At 48.5% G+C, this 23,185-nt stretch overlaps 1 protein-coding gene across 3 annotated transcripts in view; it reads right to left on the reverse strand.

Moving 5' to 3' along the window:
- znf536 (zinc finger protein 536) overlaps window positions 1-23,185 on the reverse strand; it is a 156,360-nt gene that overhangs the window by 78,902 nt on the left and 54,273 nt on the right. For all 3 annotated transcript variants that reach the window (XM_052062616.1, XM_052062614.1, XM_052062615.1), the window contains one exon: window positions 12,566-12,648. The gene's annotated coding sequence lies outside the window, so the exon portion shown is untranslated. The remainder of the gene's footprint in view (window positions 1-12,565; window positions 12,649-23,185) is intronic.

The raw sequence follows: 23,185 nt of genomic DNA on the forward strand, positions 1-23,185 counted from the left end.
CAGAGGTCGCGAATAAAGTTGCGCTTCTTCGGGAACAAAAGGCGACTTGTGCGCGGCCTCCCGACATTCCTGCTCCGCCAGCGCCGCGCGTCCAACCAACGCTTTTCATATCTCGCATTTCTTTCCCACCCTGAGTGACCTTCGCCGACATCTGACGCTTATCTGCCGACACCAAGGCTGCGGCGCGCACACACTGGCTGAGAACGAAAGACCCCCCCCCGCGCCCCCCCTACCCCTGCAGGCACATCTCTCTCAGCCTCCTGATGTGACTTCAGCGCATGAAATATGTCAAACAAACGCGGGTGTCAAGTGGGAAGAGTGGCAAAGTTTTGGGGAGGTGGCGAACGGCCCACAGAATGTTGGATTGAAATTGGCCGTGGTGGCCTTGGGGGGGGGGGGGGGGAGGCCCGCTCGGGGGCATTGTGACCTTTGCGGCAGATCGTCTAGTCGACCGCTAAGCGCCAGTGAGCGCCGGCCGCGGAGATCTTACAACACGCTCACCGGCTCTTCCGCTCAAACGGGAAGAGAGAACGTTTGAAACGATGACCACTTCGACGATCTCAAACGGCACCGGCAGAGGGGGGGGGTTTGTTTTTCGGAGCCCTTCGAGCTCGCCGCTCGTTGGAAACGAGTCTTCTGCTTAGACGGGGGAGTTCTGTCGGGCACTTTTAAAAATTTGACATGTATTTTTGTTCGGATGAGATTTGGGGCAGCGCCGGTTCGACATCCGACCCTGCGCCTAAACGGGAAGCAGCGGAAGACGCTTTGGAGGCGCTTGAAGTGATTTGCAAAAAATGACACAGAAAAAAGTCCCGACGGCTGCAACTCCCTCAAGCACAGTTTATTTTATTTTTTTTTCCGGTTTTACTTTGCAGTACGACGATAACCGCACGTCATGAAATTTTGCGGCCAATTGTGGGCCGCCCCCCCCCCCCCCCGGCTCGGCGCTTCCAATGTTGTCTGCCCTCATCACCCGCGCAGAAAACAGTCTTTTCTTCAGCACCATAGCGCCCCCCCCCCTACCCCCCCCCTCCCCGTCGCCTGCATCTGATTAAGTTAACAATGTGCTGTTATTTGCATGCTGATTTGGCAGATCCCTCCGCCGCAGCCCTTCCTCCCCGCCTTGACGCGCCCCCACCCCCCCCCGACCGCGCCTTGGCCCCCTTCTCAAACAAGCCGGGCAAGGATCGGCGTAACGTGATCACACGGCAAGCCCGCCGACACAATGCGCCTCAAAGAGCAGGTGCGCAGCCTCCGCCTCCCTCCTCATTCCTCCTCTCCTCTTCACCTCTTTTCTTCCCCCCCTGGTCCCCCCCCTCCTCCTCCTCTCCCTCGGCCTGTTTATGAGCTGGTATTATAATCAAATCTTCAGCGAGGGAGGCCTGTCTTTTTTTATTAATTATAGGCCGCGCCTGATGCCGCCGCGTCGGGAAGGCATCTTCCAAATAGGTCGACTGCTACACTTTGCTATTCTTATCGCATTTAAATGTCAACACAGTGCAAAGCTCGACAAATTAGTTCAGGCAGGCTTCAACCCCCATTTAACATTTAAGGCGCCGTTCTCAAAGCGCTCTCTCACACAACACACACACACACACACACACCCAGATATAAGCCGTATAAATACAAAATAGAGCGATAGCGCCGCGTCTTTCAAACTTCTCATTTCAGCGCAGACGCCTCGCTGCCAACCTTTCCGCCCGACAACAAAAAGAAACAGAAACAATGCATTTGCCCGCATGAATAATACATCGGGAAAAAAAAAGAAGAAAAAAAAGAAAGCATCCCCGCTTTTTTTGGCATCGCCGCTTAAATCCGCCGTCGGACTCCGTGGATGCGAAGTGGATCGGGTTTTTTTTGTGGTTTTGTTGATTTTATTTTTATTTTTTTACTTCCCTCTCTTTAAATCTGGAGCCATACCAGTTGCAAGTAACTCCACTGCTTAAACGGGTAGCACAAGTGGTAGGCTCGAGACCACTCCATCAGTTCTTCTCCTTCTCGTGTGTTTTTTTTTTTCTTGCAGCAGTGCAACTGACTGCAGCACTTTAACAGGCAGTGGAGGTGCAAGGCTAGAAGTGGGGCAAGTGAGGTTTTGCAGGTTTTGGGAGGGGGGGGGGGGTTCCACTCAATGATGACCGCCATAAAACTTCCATTTTTTCATTTTCATAAAACACTCAAACGAGCAACTCTGCATTGCAACTATGAAATGCAGATTTTTTTTTTTAATAGAACGATGAGCATTTCTATAACCACGACGATACAAGTACCGTATTTTCACGACTATTCGACGCACTGTACTAATGGGCGCAGTTTTAGAGTGGTAAAACATACGCTTAAACATACGGCATGCATGCATGCTAACACGTTCGCTAACACGTTAGCTTGAAGCATAAACTGAAGCTCGAAGCTAAAACACGTTTTTAAAAAGGCAACCAAAGCAGAACTGAGTTCGGGTGTATTTCATTTACAAGGTACTCACGTTTTTTGCGCAATCATCACTCAGAATGCCATCAAAGTCGTCATCTATTCAACAGACATTCAGGGAGGGGGTCGAAAAAGTCTTCACTTGCTGATATTGGCAAGTGACCCGCCGCCCGAATGGGATGTCTTGTTTTGAGTCTCTTGGTTTGATCACTACTACTCGGACGACAACCGTTTTCTCCGATCCTGACAATTTGTGGTGTCAGTTGCAAAGGCCTCCTGCGCCTAGACGGGCAGCAGCGCAAGTTGCTCATCAATGCTGATTCCAAAGGAAAAATATTGACCGGCAGTTCATTTACAGTGTTATTTTTTTTGTGCCCTCGAGCAAATTTACGCTGCCCGTCGTAACGTCCGGTTAAATGGGTAGCGGCGCAAAGTGCTTTGAATTGTCTGAAGCGGGTTTTGCCACCAGCACTCCAAAGTATCCGCCGCGACTATGAAATGCACATGGGCTGTTCCTCCTCCGCCGATTACTCTCGCAAGGGAGCTTTTTGGAGATTTATGGAGATTTATGCCACGAGGTGTTACCGGAGTCGGGCCGCGGCAGAGTAGCGGACAAAACGAAGCCCGTGCGCACTCTTGACACTCCCGTCCGACTCCCGGGGAAATACCACAGGAGACCGAGACAAACAAGACAACACGTCCGGCCGAGTGGCTATTATCCCGCCTTGTATTGTGTGGCCGACTCAATGGGAAGACTCACAAAAGCGGGAGAACGTGACGACTTCACATCAGCCCCGGGAAAAGTTGGCAAAAAGAAACTTCCCCGGGACAAAAACAGAAAGATGACGCCTACGTTTGCAATGAAAAAAAAAAGGTTGAAGAAGGATGGATATTTGAGCTAGCTCGACATCTTGCTCCAAAATAAATCGGGAAAACTACCAATGGATAGATGGGTGAAGGCGAACGCCAGCGGGCACCTTTCTAAGCACCTCCCGACCTCAGCCCAACAAGTAAAACCGGCTAACTCACGAGCTTTAGCCGAGACGCCATCCTCATATCAACCACCTCCAGGCCCGACTATGCTCATTGTTGCATAATGTCTTACATTTCCTTGAACGCCCACACCGTAACAGCGACTTGCAGCCTCGGGGGGGGGCCCTTCTTCGCTCACTCTAGACGCCGAGCGATGAATATGGAGGACAAAAGTGGCCCCGCGGTGGCGAGGAGAGACTTCCGAGGAAGGCGATACACACAATCAAGACGATGGGTGAGGGCGGGGGGAAATAAAGCCCCAAACTAATCGACTCGGGGTCTTTAGTCAAGTCAACATAAGTCAGGTTTCCTGGGCTTGATCCTCAGAATCAAACCTGTAGGTAGGCAACGCCTCATTTTTCCAATGAAAGAGATTTTGACAAAAATGGGAAATTTCCGACGCCGACTGGGAAGTGAAACGCAACATGAACATCATCTTTTGGGGTTTACTGCTGATGATTATAAAAGAACGGGAAAAGGCAGAATCCAAATATGTTTTTTTCTGGGGAAAGGAGAGAGTCTATTTTTATCATTGGGTAGATTTGGTGTCATTGAACACAATATCCTGTTGGTCTTGAAAACGTCAAAATGCTCCAAAAAATGCCTAAAAAAGCTATTTTGGTGGCACAAACCTGTGGGGACATGCCACCCCTTTTCTACATTAGAAAAGGGATATTTGACGAGCAGTTTACGGTTCCAGCCCACGTGCCCCGCGGCGTTTGAGAGTGGAGAGCAAGGCTTGATTTTGACGTCTCATTTTTTTTAATTTGGCAAAAAAATTTTTTAAGCTCTTGCAAATTTGACGGGGTTGTTAAGGACACCGTTGTCCAATTGAGGACATCTTTTTACTTCAGATGGACTGCAAGAAAAAAAAAAAAACGAACTCAGAGGCATAAGCGGACGCCTATCCAAAGCGGGTCAAAGAAATCAAATCAAAGTTTAGGTGAACTTCTGCGGTTGACACACGTTGATGGTTCGGCGCTTTGAAGACGAGCACTGCGGTCGCGCCAAAAATGAAAACAAAAGACGCGGTAAGGGCTCATTAGAGGCGAGCGAGACCATTTGGGGAAAACAAAGGCGCTCTTCCACGGCTCGTCGTCCTGCCACTTCCGTCAACGTTTGGACGTGGTTGGTTGAAAATTTCACGTCGGTGATGTTGGCCTCCATGGCGCTTTTCGACAATATCAATCATAGATTTTTTTTTTTTTTTTTGGCAGTGCATTGCTCAGCCCTGAGATGTGTCCTCCGTCCGAGTACGTCGTGCTTATACTTGATCCGAATTCTGACGCAAGCGCGCTTCTCTGAGTAACCGCTTGGACTGCAATTGAGGAATCCAAACGGTGGCATTAAAAAGAGATATCTTTCAAGAAAATGGAGTCAGGTGGCCTCGTGCAGCGCAGTTGGGCCTAATCCGACCCAGCAAGAAAAGTCCAATCAGGACTCATTGAAGGACGGCCCCAAAGCAGGCCTGACGCAACCATGTGCGGCACCCACGCTAATAAGAAGCTTAGCGCTCATGTACCTGCCGCTACGCAAAACACGACACACAATGTGCGTGTGTGTGTGTGTGTGTGTGTGTGTGTGCCACAGCACACTTAAAACACAAGAAAAATGATCAGAAAAGTGGAATTAAGCACCTTTGCTACTTCTCTCTTAATTACTGCAGATTCCACATTGCTAAAAATACGAGCTAAATCCCAAATGGCTCCTGAAATCACACAATATGCACGCACACACACACTTACACACACACACACACACGCACACACACACACAGCAAATGACCAGAATGTGAACCCGCCACTTCTCAGAAAGTGGGCCAAGGCATATGTCCTTCTGCATATTTTCAGATCAGACTAATTCATTTTGATGATAGCACAAAAATGTCATGTCAAAAAAAAAAAAAAAAGAAAAAGAAGGAAGAAGAAAAAGGAGAAATTCCGCAGAGAAGGGAGGGAAAAAAAATTTGAAATGAATTTCACGTGAAGGAACGCATTTGAAGAATCCAACTTCTGATCCAGTACGTCATCATTGTTAGGATGCCGTTGCGTGAGGATGGTGAATCTTTTCCACATGCATTGAAAAATGGATTTCCAGGATTTCCAAAAACCAAATCTATTCAAGCTTGTATTCTTCACCTCTGCACACATTTTGACCGTATTTCATTCAAACAACGCTTTTGTCATACGTCTGGTTCGGAAGCGTGTGGTCAAATGTGCTCCCCAGCCCACCGCTGAACAAAAACAACATCTCGTTCCTCAATAAAGGCACCTAATGTTGGCTGTTCTTTGCAGAGGATAAAGAATAGAGTCTGCGAATAATAGCTGGCCCATATAATTTGCTTGAATTAAAAATGATGGACTATACCGCCATGTGATGTTGTGCCACCCTCACTGAAAGAAACCCCCTTGCCCCCCCCAAAAAAATCCTGAAAAACAAAACTATTTGTGACTCCACAGCTGAAAGATGCGACGGCGCGCCAAAGCCGCATCTGCCGGCCTCGGACAAGGCACACCTGGAGCGAGCAAGGCAGTCAGAGCGTGTCCCAATTTCTCCGAATTGCTTTTGTCGCAGTCAAATTGAAAACGATGACTGCGATAAACTCCACTGTACTTGAGCCCGTGCGAAACAATGGCGGCGAATAAATAACGAAGCACAAACATGAGAAGGGCGGCCGGATTTGCCGAGTGCGGAAGTCATAATTGTCTTTGGGCTTGACGGCGACTAAAAATACGACAGACAATAGCGCCGGGATGAGCCTTGGCAGCGCATGTTTTGTCCTTCAATACTCTTGTTTTTTCTTTTTTTTTTCCGAGGGGGGGGGGTGTTGGTGGGGTATGCTTGTTTTTATCCTGCCTTTGCTGCTCGCGTTCCCGCCCCGCGCCGAATAAACGGATATGTGAATTAGACGCCATTGTTTTAAGCAGATCGCCGGCTAAATTTAGCCTCTTGTTCTCCTCCAGCGCGCCGGAATTTTGTTCATTATGTTTGCACTTGGGCTTTATCCGCCATCTTATTCATGCACGCATGCGTGTGTGTGTGTGTTTCGCCTTAAGACACACACACACGCACACACACGCGAGCGCGCATACAGTTCAGCCATGCGTTTTTTGCAATTAGAAAAGACACAAAAATAATTATTCCGCCGCGCAGTCGAGACGACATATCCCGCAGTCGATGGTGCACGGATCACGTGTTTAATAAAAAAGGTTAATCAGTTGTTAATCAGAGGATTAATAACTTGCTATTTTCTTTTTTCAAAAGCATTCACATCCCACCATAAATATTTCATGTTTTGTTTTTTTGTTTTTTTTGGGTGGGTTGTTTTGCGGAGGCGGGGCCGGGCGAGAGCGCCCCGGTGTTGCGGGGCACGCTGAGCAATATCCCGACATTAATGTGCGTTAATCACGCTTTGCCGAATAGCCAATAAATTCAGTCATGTTTATTAATACAGAGCTGGGAGAAAACAATTCTCTTTACATTATTCAGTGGCTTATTAATAAAGCTCTTATGAGCAGGAGGAGCGGCGCAAGACGGGATAAGAAAACAAACAAACAAACAAAAACAAAAAAAAGGGGGCGGGTCCAACCGAGTCCAGGCTGGGAGCAAAAGTTCATTAGTATCGGCCGCATTTTTGCTTCTTAACAGACAAATGGCCCGGCCCGTTTGTTAATCACGGCGAAAACAAATATTGCTTTTGGTGCGCTCCATTTGTTTGAAGCCCCCCCCCCCACACACGTTCCCAAAATACTCATTCCCGGCTCCCATGTAATTAAAGAGCGCCTTTAGTGAAAACACGCAGCCCGACTCCAATTAGTTGTGTGGATGTCACCGGCTGAAAGGCGCAGCGTGGCGTTGGCTACTGGGCGCGCCCGGGGGTACCTGGGGGTCCGGAAAGAAAGAAGTGTGGCTCAGTGAAGGGGGAGGGGGGCGTTGGAGCGTGTGCGCAAGTGTGCGGGGTTAAACGTTCTAAGAGGAGGCTTCGCTCCTCCGTGAGTTGCTCCCAAAAAGAACCCGAGAGTGAGAACTAAGCTCATTCCAAATATGAACGAAACCGGACGAAGCCCCCCCCCCCCCCCCCTTCAATCTGCTTTAATTTGAACACTACCTGAACTCCCAAGTTCCGAACTCAACTCACGTTGAGCAGGTGAAAACAACCTAGCGTGGTCTACAAAGTGCTGAAAGTGCAGCAAAACAATCAAACAATCCCTTCCAAAGAGAAAACAAAACCAAAAAAAAGGAGGCGGAGTCAAACGCCAAAGGATACAAACGAGTTTGAAGTTTGGAAAAGAAAGAAAAAGATCTTCAAGAGAGTTCTGGAATGAGCCAGCGAAGGGACGCCAGAGGAGGTCCGAGCGGCAGTCAAGAGGCGAGCGGCGGCATTATGGAGCAACTGGAAACGCTTCACAGAGGATTGGCTGACTCAAACGCGACGATTTTCTACAGACATCGACAGAATGTAGTGAGCTCGGCACGGGCCGGACGCCGATCCCGTTCCGCCAGCGCTCCGTTTCAGAAACTCTGTCGTAATCTAAACACATCCGTGTAGACAAAGGCCCGAAGGAAACCCGAACGGCCATGACGATCGCATCTCGACTCAGCCTGTCAATCAGCATCGGGTGTTCCTCCACGACTGCAAATATTTAAAAGGTGACATTTCCTGCATTTGTGCTGGACGTCAGGAAGCCGAGGCGCGGGCTTCTGCTCTACTCGCAACCCCCCCTCGCAACCCCCCCCCCCCCCCCCGCCCTCTTTGTCTTAAGCTCCAAATTGTGTTTTTATCGAAGGCCAATACGGATCGCGCCGCCAAATGTCATCCGTCAAGCTGTCGATGAATCCGTCTTTTCATTGAACGATCGGCCGGCCCGGCCCGGCCCGACGCGCCTTCCGCGCCGCGCCCCCCGCGCCGCCCCCCCCGCGCCGCGCCCCCGCACCTTTAACGGGAATCAATGGCGCGCAAATAACACTGCAGGCGCGCTCAGATGCCGACGCCATTTGTCCAAACGCCGCCGCTTGCGCGTGTGAATATCCGAGGCGTGATCCCGACGCCGCGCACCCGGCGAGAGGTCGAAGGGAGGCGACGGGAGGAAGCGGCCATGACGACCACGGTGGGGCGGTGAAGCAAAGGGAGGGGACGAGCGGGCGGGGGCCAAGAGGAGAGGGATGGCCGTCCGCCGCCGCCACCGCCGCCGCACTTAAATTTCATCATATGATTGAGGGGGAGGGAGGGTGACGGCTCTAAAACACTTTTTCCAAAGTGAAAATCAAATATGAAAAATGACAGGCCTTATAAGTGCGGCGAGCGAGCGCGGGTCACGCGGGGAGGGGCGGCGGCGGCCGCCTGTCAGCTACTATCTGTCAGGGCCAATTAGAAACAATCAGGGCCCAGTGAAAGGGAAGGTGATTGTTATTAAGCGACGCGGCCCGGCCAGCGGCGGCCCAGATGTGGCCGTGCATATCAAAGAACGGGAAACGGGCGGGCGGGGCCGCGGCCAACGCCACAAAGGATCGCCATCGCCAGTGAGGGGCGCAGGGGGGGTCCCTTGCCGAAGCATTTGGAGAACGCCGGCGAGCCTCCGTCTTGCGCGGCTCAATGGCGGCCGTTCAACCGCTTGGAAAAAGCGGGAGGCCCAGAACTGGTTCCAAAATGGCCGCCTCCAACTCCGAACCGACCCACTTTCTCCGCGTCTCCCGCCACGATGGAAAAGGAGGCTCCGGAACCGGCTCACGGCGAAAAACAAAGGATTACTATTCCGCCTTTGCCGCGTCCCCGTTGCGGCGAGACAGACAGACAAGTCCTTCAAAGACCACACCGTTGATATTTCCAGCGATTTATTCACCGGCGAGTCAAGAAGGTGTAAAACTCAACCAGACAGACATAGGTTGCTCATAGGTTGCAACGTAAAATGTGCTCAAACAATGTGCCCCACAAACGCGTGGCTACGCTAGTGTGTGCTAACGAGCTAATATGCTAATGTGCTAATCGCTGTGGATAAATGTGAATTCAACAATAGAAACGTCCCACAATGTAAGTACACGCTGAACACACCCCACGAATTAATCATATGGCATATACATTTACATCAAATATTTACATTACAGGCTGTGCTTGGCCTACGACAGTCCATTGTTTCATAGGTTCCCCCCGCAACGTTCAACCGGAAGTGGCTCACTCCATAAAGTCCGGTGTGCCCTTCACAATAAAGCAGCTCTGTAGTTATAGAAAATGGCTCGCCGCAGTGTAAAGCTGTGAACCCGAGCAGGAAACCCCGCTCTGACAGCCCAAAACCTGACTTGAAAACTGGAACTCCGTCCGGAAAGCCGACTTTGAAACCCAAAGCTCGCCCCCCCAACTCCAAATGGGAAACCGAAAGCCGTTTAACGAACCGTTTAAACTTCTTTACCAGGTCACGGAAGTCAAGTGCGGTGAAAACAAGTGAGAGGGCGGCGGCGGGCGGACGACGATCATGGCGTCCCCTGCGGGGCCGAGTGTCAGCCGGCAAGAGGGAGGGGGCGCTATTGGAAGCCTTCAACACGCTAATGAGGACACTTGAGTGATGGTGAGCGACGGGAGGCCGCCGACTCAAAGTCACTTTAGCCTCCGCCAGGAAAAAAAATACAAATTGACGTCTACGCCGGGATTTTTTTTTCTTCCTTCCCTTCTTTAAACTCTTACTTGTAATGCTCGTGTGAAGTTGAAAGATTTCACGGAGGCAGCGAGTCAAACGCTTCCACTTAAGAGGAGGGGAAGACGACGCTTGTTAAGACATTTTCTTTCATATAAGCGGCGCGGCTCTCGGGATGGGGGGCGGGGAGGGGGGGGGGGCGCTTTGATTCGTCGCCGGCTTTGTAGCGAGCGCGGGAAGCCGCAGCCGAGCATCCAACAGGTGGGAAGGAAGCCTCGCCGCCTTCCTTCCCGATTCCTTCTCTCATTCGCCGTCACCATAACTGAGGTGAAGGTGTTAAGCGGAGAGCTGCTCAACGCTCCCGAGGGTTGGAACGTTCAGCGTTGGAGAAAAGCAATTCCGCACGCACGCACGGCGCATGAATGACGATTTCGTTTTGTCAATCCAATGCGTTTCCACAGCAAAGGATTTTTTTTCAAGCCCCGCCCCCGCCCTAAATAAATAGAATAAACAAAAAACAAATAAATAATCAACCAACGGCTCAAGATATCCCTGAAATTCAGACCTCCCAAAAAGCTTCATATTTTCTGTTTCCAGGATGGCAGTGACGCTGGGGGGGGGGGGGGGGGGCGCCTTCGCCCAAAAGTTTGCCGTGGCTGCGACGGCGTGACCTCACAAGGTGAGCCGGCGACTGGCCGGCACCCTTTCCGCTGGTCCCACCCCCCCCCAACACCCCCCCACCCACTTGCCCGTCCCCTGCACACTGGGAATAAATTGCGGCTGTCCGGACATGAAAATGTCAAATACCTAAAATACACCGAGGCTAAATAGCATATTCATTTTTAATGCCCGCTCATCCCATGCTGCTATTCTCATATCAGGCCCGTCTGCCGACAGCTGTTGCGGCCGACGCCCGCCCGCAATTTATCATCCGTCTCGTTGGAGGGCCGGCGGAGGGGGAGGGGGCGGGGTTCACACACTGTAAAATTGGCCTCCAAAAAGCAACATCCGACAAGATTCAGGCCAAATCAGATGGAACAAATAAGTCCGACCTCAAGACTGCAATCTTAAACCAGATTTGAAACCTTGACGTCTTCTTGAAACACAAACTTTTAAAGCCGGACCCTGGATCCGTAACTTCGCTTTGAAACATTTGCCGGAAATGCTGACGAACGCTCTTTTGATTCCCTACTTTTAAAACCTAAACCTCGTTTGCCATCCAAAGACTCCCATTGGAAAGATTTCCGATTCTTTCAAAGCCGACTTTAAAACCCCGACTTCTGAATTTGCAACGCAGACGCTAACCCGGGCTCAAAACCTGAATTCGAAACCTGAATCTTGACGCCTTGATGTGAAGGCGCGTGAAGCGACGCGCAACATGTCAAGATGCTTCCCACCTATTTCTTGCCGGTTTCCATTTGACTTTCGGAATTTCAAGCACCTGCGCCTCTCCCTGCCCCCCCCCTTTGATATACGATTCAATTAGTTTAATGCCAAACATAAATTGCGCAAAAATCTTGCGCCCTAACGTGCCCGCCCACACACACACACACACACAGACAGACACACACACACACACACACAACGGTGACATTGACGTTGGAGGTAGTGACATTGGCGCGTGGAGGCGGCACAGCGGAATGCCACCCGAATGTGTTTTTAGGTGGCATGTGGCGGGTGATTACAGCAGATTATCACAATCCAGATTGTTACAAATTGAGTATGTGTGTGAGTGTGCGTGTGTGTGTGTGCGTGTGTGTGTATGCGCGTGCGCGCTCTTAAAGACACGACGCCTTTGGGGATAAGTCGAACTGGCGAGTGAGTGATGAACAGTTGGTGTGCGTGCGAGATGTTCTTTCTCATGGCACGGCCACGACCATCAAGTTTCGGGACAGCATGAAGGAAAAACATTTCAACGGCGAGTGTTTGGACAGTCATCTGGACATTTGCTTGACTACATACTCAGGTAGAATCCCCCCCCCCCCCCCAAAAAAAAATTAGAAATGAAGCGCGACAGAAAATGTAATGAAATGAAAAGTAAGAATGTAAAATGAAGGCAAAAATAAAAATATTGAGAAAGGTGAAATTCTAATCATGTAATACAATGGTTGACACATTTGAAATCGTAAGTCCCGCCCTCCAAAAAAAGACCCTAAATTTGGATGTTAAAAAATAAAAAAGTAAAAGGTTCTTGGGAGATTTGTTTGATGCCAAAGCCGATGTCCATTCCGATTCCAAAAATATCGTTAAAAAATTCAATGAGTGGGCGGTGTCCCGCGGTGTGAGTGTGAGCGGGGATGGAAGTAAAGCCCAACGCAGAATAAAATAATATGTGCAGGTTGACACTCAATGTTAATATGTATTAAAAAAAACCCAAAACAATCCTAAACATATTCATAAATTCTCAAATATCGACTTGAAGTGAATTCGAGGTTGTTGATGCCTGTGTCAGGCATCAACAACCACAGCGCAGCTTTGCTTACCTTAGCACACCAACAGCATACTGGAGTGAACCTCGGTGTTGGATTGAGCCGCCTGTGGCCGGCACTGCTGGCGGGAACGCCACCTGAAAGGGAGGGCAGAGGCCGCCATGAGCGCAAGAAACTTGGGGGGGGGCGCCCTGCCGCCGTCTCATTTTAAAACAATAAAGAAGATGCATCCTTGGTGTGTACAGTTGCGCCGTTGTGGGTGTGTGCGGGTGTGTGGATTTCTATCACGTCCAGCATTTCCCCTTGATTGAAAATGGACTGGTAAATCTAAAATCCATTTGAGTCCGTCTACACAAACCTTGTAGGAGTCATCGCATTTCAGGGCAGAAGAGTGACATGTAGCGTATTTTTATTGCTGTCAAATGTCAAAATGGGTCCAATATGACCCCCCGGGGGGTACGGATGAAATCAAACCGTGCGCCCGGAGGCACGTTTTGGAAATCCATCCCTTGGATCCCCCTGAATTTTGGTAGGTGTGTCCTTCGCAACCAGACCCACAAAAAAAGTCTCGAGAATCCGTTCCAGAAAAGACACAAAGTCTGCAATTTCGACGTGCAAAAAAAAAAAGTTTGAAGAATACTTGACGGAGGAGACGCAGGAAGTGCATCCTTTTGCCTCTCGGCAGCCATTTTAGAATCATTTTGTCCGAATGCCACCAAACTCGAACCTTGAAGCCTATTATGAACACTTCGAGTGGTCGGTGGAAGAAGGCTGCGAACTTTGATGACAGCCCCCGCCTTGCATCCGCCATCATTTTTTTTCCCAACGCGCAGCCCCGTAACCCACTAGCCCAGTTTGACGTGGCAAACGTGACAACCTTTTCGGCGCCGAGCAAAATAAAACCGCATCCCGCAGATGAGATTCGGGCGTTTGGGAACGTTTTCAGGGTGAAGATTTGAAGGCGGCGCGGCATTTACGGCCTGGTTTCTCCCGACAGTTGGCGAGTCCTCGAAAGCGAAACGACGGCAAAGCAATCGGGCAGTCTCCTCCGCTGCCGAACGCGTTTGAAATAAGCCAAACGCGGCGGCGTAGGAGGCGTTTAGGGGTTCAAATGACTGTCTGTCTAATCATCTGCACAACAATATTTGCTGTGAGGCATTCGAAATAGATTATCGCTGGTCCATCTGTGTCATCATTGATTTATAAGGCATTAAGCTGCTCGGGGAGGAGAGCGGGCGCCGCTTTTTAAAGGGGGCCGCCGGGTTGGGAAGGGGCGGGGGTGTGTGTGTGTGGGGGGGGGCTCACCTCCCCTTTAAAACAGGAAGGAAGTGGAAATAGGACGGGGAAAAAGGAGATCCCAAAATGTTCGGCATCTCTTTTTGTTTGGCGATACAAAAGAGGCTGGGAGGAGGGGAGCAAGTACAGGAGGAGGAGGAAACGCACACACACGCACGCACAGGAAGAGGGGGGGGGGAGAAAAAAAAAAAACAAGGGCCATGATTAACATATGAATGCTATATGCAAATGGCGCGGAGAGAGCAGATGTCGGTGCATTTAATTGACCTATATGTGAATTGGATCCAAAGCTTTCTGGGGCCCGCCGAGTGCAGTTTGGACGCTTTGGCGTTGGAGCGGCGCGCCAGCACGCCGGCACGCCGGCACGCCGCCGCCGCCGCCGCCGCCATTTTCGACACCACACCGCCAGTGAAATCACATCAGCATCGCAGCTAGCTATTTCTGTGTTGTCAAGTAACAAGCGAAAAGTGCCCCCGCCCCCACCCAAAATGTGAGAAAATCTAATTTAAAAAAAAGGGTCAATCACAAGTGGATATTCTTTCAAATTTAAAAGACGGTAAAAATGCCTCAAATTTGCCTAGAATGGATTGAGTCATAAGCGCAGATGCTAATGAGGGGGAAAAAACAAACTTGCTCACAAATTGACTGAAAGTTGCACAAAATGAAAATTGAGAAACTTTGTGAAAATATTGTGAAAATATTTTCACAACATTTGTACAAATGTACAAATGTACAAAAAAGTCAGTCAGTTTTGATCTTTTTTTTTTTTACAAATGTCGAAAATTAAAAAAATATTTTTACAAATGTGAAAATATTTGTACATTTGTAATTTTTTTTATTTTCAACATTTGTAAAAAAAAAAAAGATCAAAATTGACTGACTGAAAAATGTAAATGAAGAAAAAAAAATCTTGTGCAAAAAAAAAAAAAGAAAAATCCTAATCCGTTTTGATCATAAAATCCGTGAAAATGCCTCCAACTTTTCACTACTTTCCTAAAAAATAGAAACGCTCAACGCCATCATGAGATTCGATGACGAATCCGATTGTGGAGGAAGCCACCGAGTGAAGGTGACACGGCTGTCGTTAAAAACACAGACGTTATTTTCACATCTCTTCGTCCTCCTCTCCTCTATTCCCCCCATCACCAACACACACACACACACACACACACTCAATTCTTGGCAATGTCATTAAATCGTATTAAATTTTGTCCGGGGGGCAAGGACCACCCGATATATGATAATACACGGAGGCCTCGGTGTAGCAGCCGCCGAGCTGAGACCGGGGGCGCGCGTGCGCGACTTCATGGAAGGGCGGCGGCACAGAGAGGCGCAAGCGGCTCCCTAACAAGTGGAACACACGCAAAGAGAAAGCCAGCTCATAAATGACAAGTCTTCGCGCCGGCTGCCGAGCGGAGATTTCCTGCGCGCTGCTGCAAACGACTTTGATATTCTGCCGAGTCAGGAGACCCGAATGGTTAGAAAAACTCAACAAAATATTTGAAATCATCAATGAAAAAAACGGTTAAAATCTGATTGAAGGTGGTGAGAAATGAGTGCAGAAAAAAAATGAGTACGTGGTTATACAGGCAGTGTGAAATGCAAAAAAGCGAATCAAAATGAGTGACAATTTTTGGAAAAAGCCTTTTCACTGATTCTGTTTCACTGATTTGATGACAAAAATGAACAAAAAAAAAGAGCGATAAGGGTTAGACAACAAGTAATTACAAAAAAAAATAAAACCTGGCCAGATCATTTATGGAATTTGTCAAAGACTGAAAAAAAAAAAACTTTTCTAAAGTTCAGCAATTGCACTAGAATGAGTCAAGCAATTTGTCAAAAGGTAGCGAATGTGGCGCAAGATGACATCACAAAGAGGCGCACGCGGCTCCCTAACAAGTGTGACACGCACTAATAGAAACGCAGCTCATAAATGACAAGCCTTCACGCCGGCTGCCGAGCTGACATTTTGTACGGGACAATTTTCATATCGGCAGCGGGCGGGGTGGGGGGCGCTCGCCGCGGGACCGCGCCGCATCCGCCATTAGCATAAAAATTAACACTTAAATGCGGGCTTATTGTCAAGCGCAGCCTGCCGCACAACAATCAATTCCTCTTAGAAATCTGATTAGATGCCATGACGCTTATTATCCCGCTCATGTCCGCCTGCCCCCCCCCCCCCTCTCTCTCACACACACACACACGACCGCCATTACACGGTCACCGGCATCTCTTTACGAGCACGTCAAGAAAGACAGCTCGCCCTGATTTGCTTTGTCAAAAGTAAAACGCTGTAAAAAAGCACATGAACGCGCGTCCGTTCCGTCCCGTCACTCAAGCACCAATGATGGTCTTTGTTGCCACGGTAACAATCAGCCCTTCACAATATCGGGACCTCGGCCAATCTGGCTCAAGGACACACAACCCACCCGAACCGAGCCGCCTAAAAAAGGCGTCGAAGCGCCGCAGTGGCATACGCGCTGTTTGGGGGTACCCTGAAAGGGGCGGAGCCACAAAGAACCCCGCTCATCATGGGGGTCAAAGGCCAGACCCACCGGAGATCACAAAAAGAGAATTGAAGGCGGGATATTTCAACAGCGAAATATACAAGCAAAGCGAATTGAAGCCCGTCGGCTTCATGCTAACATCAAGTTGGAAATGAGAAGCGCATTCATGTTTGCTTCTTCCGGAAACTTCAAACGACACCTGGACACTCTTCTTCTACGATGCCACATTTCTTCCAGTAAAGCTCGCTTTTTGACATTTAAAAAAATTTTTTTTTACCCGTCCTTACATTTGGCTCTGGTTTTCGCAGGTCCGCTTGTACAAAAGAACACGTGACTTGGTCAGAATTTTTTATTAACAATTAACCTAGTCAGGCAACATGTGCATAACACTTATGCTATGCTATCGCTATCAAAATCCAGACCTTCAAATTAAAGCACACCGTCCGTCGCTCGGGACACAAGGCGGCAACAGTTTGTGTGAGACCCCCGGCGAAGAAAGCCGGCGAAGGCCCAAATCATGTGTGCAAAAAAAAAAAACAGTTTGGGTACCGGTGAGCTTTTATTTTGAAGGCCTGACTTTCGACAGGACCGTACGCTAATGTGGATCCAACTTGTTGCTCTTGCCTTGAGTTTTTAGGGTCAGCTATTTGTACGCAATATGACACTAGGAGCCGAGTGGCAGCCATTTTGAAAAAGTTGACCAACGGGCTAAAGTTTTGGCATGTAAAGTTATTTTCCACAAAATACTTTCTCTTCCTGTTTTGGGGGCGGACTCCTCGTTTGGTCATCGCACGAACAAAGCTTTTCCACTGGAAAATGTAACGCCCTTAAATCACGTGCGTCGAGACATATGGACGGGAAAAAACTGAAAGTGGTCAACATGAACCACCGCGACTAAGGCCACAGTAGATGCGCTCGAATCCCGTAGCGTAAGACGCGGGACGATACGCGCGATGGCCCGAGCGTTTGCCAGACTTTCCTCGATCACTCGGAGTCACGTTCCTCCGCTTTTAGCGCATAAACAGCAGCTAGCGTCCATTTCTCTGGAGGCGCCGAGATATTTGTCAATAACGCTCGCTCGGTGGGTGGCTTTGCCGAGACCCTCCTTGTTTACGCAAAAGCACTTCATGGCATCCAGATGTTTCCCATGCCGCTTCGCTGATGTATACTAACGTGTCAAAAGTCCTCGTCGAGACAGGCGACAGCTTCTTCTTCACCCTTCAGCCCGCGATATCGGTCGCGGAACAAATCCCACGTGATTGCCATCCACCAGAGTCATGAACTTCTGCTGCGGCGCCACCAGGTGTTCAAACAGAGCGGGCAACAAAGTGTCTTGATGTCCTAAGTGGATAACAGCGGCCCCCGCTACGCTAACGCTATTTCAACCCCGTACGGCCTCCCCCACCCTCCGTTTCCAGACGCCACCTCCATTCTTATGTTAACACGGTGAAAGCGGCGCGGGGGCCACCCAGCAGCAAGCTAACTCAAATAATCTGCGCACACACACACACACACACACACACACACGCACGAAGGCTGAAGCCCAAGTAGACACAGCGGAGGGTGAGCGGGGTCACCAGCGTGCCTTTAAAGCATATTACTTTCAGACAAGACTTTGAAGAATAATAAACCCGCCGCTTAACGGGGGCTCTTTTCTCTCGCCGTGAAGCGGGAGCGGCGGCGAGAAAAATTGGTGAAAAGAAAACATGGCGTCTGTGTGGCCTCCTTTTTTTGGGGGGCTATTATCTGCGCCCCGTTTGAACAGTGACCATCCACGATATCGCGTATTACCGCCGCTTACTCGACCGGACTGTCCGGTGCCTTAGCATCTGCGTATCGTATCGTAATCACATCAAAGCTGAACATCTTTTCAGCTTGATCAAATCGTATCTTTCAATACCGCACATCGCTTGAGCTTGTCGTGTCCAACCAAACCTGAGCGCGTCCCGTATGATCAGGGGTGGACAAACTACGGCCCGCGGGCCAAATTCGGCCCGTTGGTCTTTTTAATCCGGCCCGCCGAAGGTTGTACAAAGTTAAGGTTCGACGTCCGTCAACGAACGCATTCATTTCATTTGGACTTGTAATGACAGGCATTTCAACACCAGGTGGCGCAGTTACTTGAAGTCGCAGAGAATAGGGAGGAAGGGGGAGACGATACGGAAGCCCGCGGTAGCGCCAAGTCAAGCTAATCCCGTTCGATACGAGGGAATAATGTACTCTTAAAGTCTGAAAAACGTGGCAAAAAATGCCAAATACTGCTTTTTAAAGAATTCATATGATGTCGAATTGAGTTCACCCTTTTGATCCGGCCCGCCATCATATTTTCTGGTTCTCATGTGGCCTGATACAAAAAATATGAGCTAACGCTAGCATGGCGTATTGTTCCTTCTCCTACGCGCATCACATCTATAGACGTCTTCCATACGTTGGTGTGTCTTAGCCTTCATAGCTTTCCCTCCGCCGCGTCATTTCTTATCTATTATCTATATCCGTGTCTATTTATCTCGAATACCTTTTCTCTGGAATGTTTACATGCAGATTGGCTGTTGTGTTTGCTTTCCAAACAGCACATGCGAGGTGTACGCCTCCATTTTTTTTTCTTTTTATTTGGTATTGTTTTTTAAACATCTTTAATTCCCTCGGAATGGCTGATTGCGGCGACGGCGAAGAAAAAGGGGGTCATATTTTATTCTGGTTTATTTTAACGGGCCGTAGTAATTAACGCAGCATGTCCCGTATCTGGCCGAGGGCCCGGAGTTAAACAAGTTTATTGTGAAATGTTTGCATTCTCAGCGGCGGCGGCAGCGGGGCTGAGGAGCCCACACACGGAATATTATTTCATAGCGGAGGGCGGGAGGGAAAAAAAGCAGGGCCGGGGAGGACTTTGAGCGCTTATTGTTTTTGATTACAATGAGAGTCTTTTTAAAATAGATCAATGAGGGCGTCTGAAGGTGTTTACACAAGCCCCTGATGTTTCAGATTAAAATGTTTTTTTTTTGTTTTCTTTTCTGGGTGGGGGTGGGGGGTAGGAAGATGGCTTGCAATATGGACGAGCTACACGGGCCTCGTTTGAAGGCTAATGCGTGCAGCTGCTACTCTCAGATTGTTGTGTTGTGGGATAGTGTAAATCTCTGCGGTCTTATCCAAATCGTCTCAAGAAGGAATGTCAGCACCGGTGCGAAGGCGATCGTTATGACACCGCGAGATGTGAGAAACAATACAGTAGAATAAGAAAAAAAAAAAGACACTTTCCGAATGAGAAAACGTGATTTCACGGAGATATCCATTTCAACCCGGCTTATCCTGAACGGGGACGAGGGGTGCTGGAGCCTGTTCCGGCTGACTCTGGTTGAAAGGCAGACGACACCCTGAACCGGTCGCCGGTCGGTCGCGGGGCGCACATAGACAAACAACACACTCACAGTCACACCGCCACCGAGTGGGAAGCGATCCACGCGAGGCAGGCGAGTGTACCGCTACGGCGTCGGCGACACCCGATATCATAAAAAGATCAAATCTCTATCTACTGCATGATAGGATATGGCATAGTACGATAAATAAGATGAGTTAATCAGGTGGCACATGACACGGTGTAGTGTTTCACAAGGTATCATGAGATCATGGCAGGGTACAGTAAGTTAGCTCAGGGACGGTAAGACAAGATGCGACACCGCGCGATAAGGGAGACTAAGATGTCATACAGTAAGATACGGTCCTGGAAGATGAGAGAAGGTACGGTCAGGAAAAGTACAGTACGGCACAAAATGATAAGATCAAATGTGACACAAAGGGACTATATAGTAGGGTATGATGAGGTAAATTCTACTTCAGCGAGATAAGTCGAGATACAAAAAAAAAAGATCAATTATGATTGCGGTGTCCCATGTCATGACATGATGGGGCAGGCTTCCGCACGACAAGACGAGATGCAGGACAACAGGGCTTGTTACCAGATGGCAGCGTAGCTCGCTATGTATGCTGTTGTCATTATATTAAATTGCGCCGTGATTGAATATGATACAGCGCAGCAAAATAAGACCAAATTAAATCAAGTCCAGGAAGGTACCATAAAATAAGTATGGATGCAAGAGCATCTGAAATATCGTCTTCCGTATTTTACCATGACTCTTATGGTTGGGTACAACATGATGCAAAGTAACACTAGAAGCTCAGAAATGAATGAATGAATCCACGTAAATGAAAGGTACGGTGAGACGTGAGCTGAGGAGAGGATGTAGCACGCTGTATCAAATGACAACCGGATGACAAGCTACCACGGGAAATGATACCATACAGTAAGTTAAGAGAAATGGTGCCACATTGTACCATAAGATCTGCATGGCTGTCTTATCTCCGTCTTTATTTTATAGCACAGACACACACGCACAGGCTCACGCGCACACACAAACACACACACACACACACACACACACATAGACCGGTTTATGTGTTTTGTGGGGACCGCTTTTTAGTTCATCACTTTCGGGGACCACCCTTTCCAAATGACACACAGCTCTGCAAAAAATCAGGGCATGGCAAAATGAGCTGAGGAGAGGATGTAGCACGCTGTATCAAATGACAACAGGATGACAAGCTACTACGGGAAATGATACCATACAGTAAGTTAAGTGAAATGGTGCCACATTGTACCATAAGATCTGCATGGCTGACTTATCTCCGTCTTTATTTTATAGCACAGACACACGCGCACAGGCTCACGTACGCACACACACACACACACACGCACGCAAACACACACTCAACAAGTAGCGGCCGAGCTGCATCGATCCACTTGACTCAAAGGCCCAAATCTCAACTACCATTTGAACCTTTTCAATATTTAATCACCACACGCGCACACATTTGACTACAGATGGCACTTACTCATGTGTATGCGTGCGTGTGTGTGTGTGTGTGTGTGTGTGTGTGTGGGTGTGCGCGTGACGGGACACAAACGACGTGTGGCGGCCATCTTGCACCCAGACTGAAGCCCGCTTCGACCTTGAACGGCCATATTCATTACATCATTAAGTTACCTCTTCATTAACTTTTCATTGTTTATGAAGAAGAGGAAGCGAAGGAGGAGGAGGGGGAGGAGAAGGAGGCTGGAGGTGGAGGCTGGGGGTGCTTGTCCTCTTCTTTGTAGTGTGCTAGCATTCTAATGTGAAGCTCTCTATAACACATGTCATCTTTCAATTTTTTGGGTTTCCTTCTTGAAAGTTTTTGTGCCATTGTTACCATCATGGCAATGAACCAGCCTTTGAGGCCGGATAAATACAGGAAAACAATATGTCTCTTGGCTGGGCTTTTTCCCCTTTCCAAAGACGTTTGTTTTTTTATTCATTTTGCTAGCGCCTGGGTTTCATTTTAGCGGTTACCTATCACGTGACCAAGAAGCAAAAACTTATTCTTTCTCTGCGGCATGGTGCCAAATGACCGACAGACCCGGAGGTTGGGGACCCTGTGTTAAAGGACAGACAGCAGATTGCAGAGGATAAAATACAAGCTACCAGAGTCTACCGCACTGCTAAGGGACCCCGAAGAGAATCTAAAACACTGCTAGTAACTGCTAGCTCACTGCTAACAGATTAACGTGCTAAACATAGCTATGGCTAACACAATATTAATGGCGATATGTGATATGTTCCACCAATCAGCATCTCGTGCTTGAACTCTCTTCTAAAAGACACTACAAAACCAGTTAATTAAACCAAGCTAACACTGACACTTGCCACTGCTAACGACCAAAGGACAGATAACAGATGCTGACAAATGTAAAACAGAGGCGAAAACACTGCTAACGTGCTAACAGAGACGAAAACACTGATTTTAAAAATTTTGGACCTAAAGCTAATAATCAGTTGGGGCTATGGGCGAGGCTAGAGCTAACATGAGTAGCCACCATGCTAGGAGGCACCTACCAGATGTAATAACACAACGAACAAATGCTTCCACACTGCTAACAAACACAACGGTGGTTAGAACGCTGCCACCATGCTGATAGAAGTTGCCAACATGCTCAGGGACAGATCACAGCGGCTAAAACAAGACTAACACAGACGGAGCAAACAGACAGCAGTTGGACTCCGTATTTTGTCTGAATAAAGATGCTGCACACCTTCAAAACAGAGGCCAAAATAAAGCAAACAGGATTGGAGAGGCTATACTTGCTTTTATACAACAAAGGCGACTATGCGTGAATGAATAGCGAGCAAGTTTTGACTTGATCGCCTTATAATTAATTAATAATTTTTTAGCAAGTTATTTTTATGATGTTTGCGCAGTGCCGAGGCTGAGCGGCGAAAGATCACGGAGCAATTAGTGAGCCTGACGCGTAAAGGCGGGGGAACAGGGAAAAAAAAGTCTCAAGAGGCGTTAATAAAACAACTTTAAACATGCTGAGCAGGACATTTATGCAAATGTGAAAAAAAGGAGGGGGAAAATGCAATGTGTAATCAAATTGGGGCAAGGCAGATAAAGCATCTTTTTCCTCTGTGGGTGTTCTCTCTTCTTTCGCAAGCGAGAAGGCTGCTAAGAACTCAGGAATTTGCATTCTTTTTTTTCCCCTGCCATGCCGCTTTTCGATTTGTGAAGACAAACATGCACGCACACCAGTCATAAGTAAGTGGATGTAACAAACTTTCATTACATTTCATTTGCTTGTCAGTTTAGTGCTTGAGAAATTCAGGTCACTTTTTTGTCCGTTAGACTTTTTTGTTTAGCCAGTTGGACTTTTTTGAAAAGATTTTAGCCTTGCACTGAGTACCATTTTACTCGAAACACGTGGATGCTAAAACACAGCTAACATGCTCACACTAGCTACCACAGCGCTTGTCCATTCACAACAGAAGCTACCACTGTGCTAACG

This window comes from Hippocampus zosterae, chromosome 4 (assembly GCF_025434085.1).
Source record: "Hippocampus zosterae strain Florida chromosome 4, ASM2543408v3, whole genome shotgun sequence".
NCBI classification, from domain to species: Eukaryota; Metazoa; Chordata; class Actinopteri; order Syngnathiformes; family Syngnathidae; genus Hippocampus; species Hippocampus zosterae.